We start from the raw sequence: 5582 nt of genomic DNA on the forward strand, positions 1-5582 counted from the left end.
AAGGGCGGCTTCAACAAACGAGCTTGATACATTATTTTAAGAATCCCTTCCAGGGACGCGTCACAGTGCCTCATTGCTTTGCATGAGGTATAAATCGAATCGTACTTATGTGGCCTGCCTTCCTTGAAAATGTCGAGAGTCAACCACATTGACACAGCTTAATCTCAGCTCGAGGAGCTCTTTGTTCAGTCACTCGGTAAAACATTTCACCTGTGTCATGCGCCTTGCTGTCCAGTGACCTCCTGTAAGTTGTCCTCTGGTGCCAGCAGGCTGAAGGGTTGATTTACTAACATGGCTATTCCATGGGCTCTGGCAGTTCTCAACAGTCTTTACAGTTGAACTGTGGACAGGTATTTTTGTGACCAGGCTTTTGGGTCATGCGCAAAGGATTCTCTTATCATCTGTCGTGTTTTGGTTTTTTTTTCTTGTTTTTGTTGTTACTGTTTTGTTTTTTTAAAGATGTACTTAATGCATGTATGGCTGTGTGCCAAATGCATGCACTTCCTGAAGAGGTCAAAAGAGGGCACCAGGTCCCCTGGATACACATGGCTGTGAGCTGCTGTGTATGTGCTGGAGATTAAACCCGGGTCCTCAGGAAGAACAGTCAGTGCTCTTAACCACTGAGCCATCTTTCCAGCTCCTGGTTTGATTCCTTTTTTTTCTTCTTTCCTCCATGTGAAGACATGATTTTAAAATATCATTTTGGTGGTAGAGAGACCAGCCTCCCACAGCGACCAAGCCTGCTGACATCTTGCATTTTCCATCCTCCAGAACTTCGAGAAAGCAAGTTTCTGGTTTTTATAAATGATCTAGCCGCTAGTATTTAGGTATAGTAGCACAAGCAGACTAAGGACTGTCGGTGCAAGTCAGTATAACATTAGCTTTCGCTACAGATAAATATCCAATTGTGTGGCAGAGTGAAAGTCTCTTTCCTGATCACAAAATGATTATTGCAAGCTTAAGAACTCTCAAGGGACATTCTCCTCTGTGTGTCCACACAAAGACAGCAGCTGCTCTCACCCCGTGGCTCCCCCTTGTCAAAATGGTCACCACCAAAAGCAAGTCAGTTATGATAATCCTGTTTATTTTTTTTTTAAGTGCTTCACAACAAGACCATCAGGGACGCCAGAAGTTCTCTGCCACGCCTCTCTCAATGAAGTGAAGATCAGTGAAGATTCGAGACCAAGAAGCATTGCAAAGCTAGCTATGCAAGCATCCCTCCATCACTGTCTGTCTAGTCCTATTTATACTCCCTCCAAATGTCACGTGTCCTCACACAGGTCTTGCCTCCCATGAGTCTTCCCTTACCACGTGAGTCTGACTTAGCAAAACTCCGTGGGAGTCTATATCAGCTGACGTAACTCTGCCACTTGGTCAGAGTCCTTGGAAGAAGCAAGAAGCCACAAGACCACCACCATTTTTTGGGGGGTGCGTTTCTTTCTATGGAGTCATGGTAAATGGAGCTTAGCTTCTCTATGTAAGGTGGACCAATACGTGTGTGTCATTAGCGAAGAATCCTTCATCATGTCCTTTTCACATGCTTGCTTCAGCAAAACATCCCTTCACCTGTGTCTGCTCCAGGAAGAAACACCATCCAACACAACTGACTTTCTGAAGCAACTTTTTTTTTCGAGACAGGGTTTCTCTGTGCAGCCCTGGCTGTCCTGGAACTCACTCTGTAGACCAGGCTGGCCCGGAACTCAGAAATCCGCCTGCCTCTGCCTCCCAAGTGCTGGATTAAAAGCGTGCACTACCACTGCCCGTTGGGGGCCATTCTTATTCAACTACCACACAAACCAAGTTAGTAGTTGGCATGCCTGTGATCCCAGCAATAGGGAGGTGGAGGCGGTGTATCTGAGACAAGTTTAAGGCCAGCCTGGTCTGCATAGCAGGTTCTTTCCTGGCCAGCCAGTGTTATATATTTGAGACCTTGTGTCAAAAACCTAACCAAACCGAGGTAAATAACTGAGCCGAGTCCCACGGGATGGTTAGGATAGTCATTCTGTCTGTTCTGTTTCTCTAAAGAACTCTGTCCAGCATGCCTTGTGTGCAGTTTCATTTATGGAGGCCTTATTTAAGGGGGTTTGGAGAGTCTGTGTGAGCCAATCTGCTCGTCCATGCCTTGCCTCTTAATCACACTGCTCCTAAGCAGTTTCAACTTAGTTTCAACATGAGTTTTGGAGGAGACATACATATATTCCTCTGTGGCAGACTTGGGAGGTACTAAGTGACTAGTCTCTTTTCATACCAAGAGAAGTCCAGAAGCCGAGAGACCACTGACTGCTGTATGCTGGGTCCATGGTGGCATCCCAAGGGCACTCTGTTGTCCTCAGAGGCTACTGTATGAGCATGACTGTGCTAGGAGCTGTTTTATTGAAAGGTATAGAAAACTTATGAAAAATACTACTTTCACCAAGAAAATGGGACTGAATGTGAGATTTTAGGCCTTCACTGCCCCGGGATACATTTTACATTCCAGGAGGGGTACATTATCCCTGAATCAGAGGACACTTGCTGGATTAACATTCAGGAGAGGAAGGAAGAGGCTGATTAACATTCCTCAGACCTCAGGGAAGAGAACCCACCTGCGGGTGGGGAAGGCCCAAAACATGGATGGCTTGGCAAGGTTACATTCTTGGGAAAGATGAGTGTACAAGATGTTTTCCACATGACCCTGACTAATTATGGGTTGAGACTTTTGGGGACTTGCCACTGTTTTATGTTTTGTTTCCTTGGTTTCCCCCTCACTCCTCCTGGTTTGTGGTTTTTTTTTTTTCCTTTATGTACCCTGTACTCCCCTGCCTCGGGGTCGACACTCCTTTGCCCCTACGTGGGTTATGAGTCTAGGTCTCAGTCAACTGATCCCAAAATATACCTCTTGCTGTTTGCATCAAGAACGGTGTCTTGTGAGTTACTGGATGGCCACAAACTCCTGAGGCTTGAGGGAGGTCCTCCCCTCATGTGGGTCTTACAGTATCTCTTCACAGCAAAAAAACCCAAACTAAGACAGAAGGTAACACAGGAAGACCACGAGCTGTAACACATATCTAGGATGACAAGATTCTACATACCCCACCAAAACATTAAAATAAAGGACAAGCATCCAAGGTTGAATCTGTGTGTTCTGAATCGAGTAGTGTGCAAATTTGGAACGTGGAGACTTTTTTTTTTTTTTTTTTTTTAAGAATATTGTGTTCAGAGAAAGGTAGGTAGATTCTTTATCCCAGGCTGGTGGCAAGTCCTTTAGACTTTGCTTTTGAACCTTCGGTTTTGGATTTGATGGCCAATTCAATCTGCCATCTGGTATTACTCTGGTATTATTATTGGTCCGGGTGGCTTTCATGAGCTTACCTAGGCTCTGCTTTCCTAGTTAAGGCTTGTAAAGACACAGCAGTACTGGTTTCTTTAATTACCAGGTGTCCCAGTCTGAGGTCTCTTCCCTTGGTAACTGTGTGTTTTGAATTTGGTCCCTGCTGGTGGTACCATTTCAGAAGACTTGGGAACCCTCAATGTGCAGAGCTTCCTGGAGGAAGTGAATCACGGTGGGGTGGGCCTTGAGATTTAGTGGCTAGTCCTTACTTCCTGTCTTCATTCTGGTCCCTGACTGTAGATGCAGTGTGATTAGATATCTTCACTGTCAGGATGGATTGTTTCTCTTTGAATGATCAGCTAAGACATATTCTTCTTCTCTTCAGTTGCCCCTCGTTAGGAACTTGGTTAAAGCAATGAGGAAAATAGCCTACACAGTGATGGAGGCAACTTCTGTTTGCCAGCACCATGCAGTCAGGGAAGACATCAGCTCAGCATATGTACCGCCATCAAGAGAGCCTCCCTTTTGGCTGTCACAGCAGTGGCAATGTACCTGTCTGTGGCCTCAGTGGGATATCCCTGCTTAGGGGTAGCTTGTACTGTGTCTGGGTGCCCTCTAGGCCACCAAGTACCACCAAACATCTGAGTAGCTGATTGCCTGTGTCTTGGGTGAGCTGCCAATCTCAGCATAAAGAGGAAGATCCAGTTGCCACAGCTGGATGTAGCTGGGCCATATGACAAGCAGAGAGGATGGCTACTGCACCCCATTTTCAGTTGAACTGGTCAACTTGGCACAACCTCGAATCACCTGTAAAGAAAGTCTTAATAAAGTACTGTGTAGACCAGGTTGGCTAATGGGGATGCCTGGTGGTTACAGTCTTGATTGATAATTGGTGTAGGGAGACCCAGCCCACTGTGGGCATCACCATTCCCTAGGCTGGACCCCTGAGCTGTGTAAATGGGGAAAAAAGCCAGGGAAACCCAAACTTATAGGCCAAGAAAACTTTCTCTCCTGTGCTTCTGGTGAGGGTATTTGTCACAGCAACAGAAACGAAGCCAGGACACATTGAACTCACTTTATTTTGATTTGAAGATTTAAAAATAATCTGAGGAGTCGGAAGGGGAAATTATGCAATCATAATATAATCTCAAAAAAAAAAACACATTTAAAAAGTAAAAGTCATACATTATCAAAGCATAAAACAAATTAAAAATAATTTGATGGCATTTAAAATGTTGGCCAAGATAAATTGTGTACCTTCTTAAAATCAACAGGCTCCTGGCAGGCATGCCACTTCCTGAGTTTTAGTGACTTTTATTGATAGAGATTTCTAGATTGGTCTTGCAGAAGCCTGGCTGAACCTGTTCTCTGAGGAGATACTTGAGGACGTGACCACCATGGTAATGGCTTCCTCCCATAACGGACACTCTTTTTCTTTGAAAGGACAGGGTGATCTCAAATCAGCTTTAATGTTTTTCTCCTTGGCAAGCAAAGATGAACGTCTCAAACGCTATGAAGTGGCATTAGCTCTTTTTATCCAATAGTTTTCCCTGGCAGTGCCTGGAACTGAATCCAGGTCCTTACTCCATCTTGGAAGTAGTCTAACCCTGGCCCACACCCAGCCCTGTGCTCTGTTGACTGTGAATATGTAGGATGGGGTTGGCGGGGGAGGGGGCAACGGTATGATTACTCCGTGAATTAAGGAACTTCTGCCAGGCTTGGCAATCTAAGTTCAATCCCTGTGTATCACATCACGGTGAGAGGAGAAAACCAGTGTTCACAAGTTGTCTTTTGACCTCCGAAGTAGACACCCCTATACTTATAAAAATGGAAAAATAAATGTAGAAAAATGTTTTAGATAAACAACACCTTGAAGGATGGCAGTGTTGTCCTCTGAACTATGCATGTGCACACCTAGCACACATATGCTCCTGTGTGTAAGTGTGTGTGACACACACACACACACACACACACACACATACAAGAGAGGGAACATACGTTTTAGTGTATCTGCACACATAGCACACATGTGCTCTTACACACACACACACACACACACACACACACACACACACACACACGACAGAGGGAAGTTTTAGTGTAGCTGCAGAATCATGAGAATAAAGCCATGCAAACCTTGCAACATATTCACTGTCAACAGGGGGCAGCACTGGGTGCTCACAGGTTGAGGTGTAAGTTTTAAAAAATTCTTGTAGATCAGGAAAACATCTCCTATATGTTGTAGGCCGCTAGCCCAGAGAGAGGCGCTGTG

The sequence above is a fragment of the Arvicanthis niloticus genome, chromosome 3 (genome assembly GCF_011762505.2).
Source record: "Arvicanthis niloticus isolate mArvNil1 chromosome 3, mArvNil1.pat.X, whole genome shotgun sequence".
Lineage (NCBI taxonomy): Eukaryota > Metazoa > Chordata > Mammalia > Rodentia > Muridae > Arvicanthis > Arvicanthis niloticus.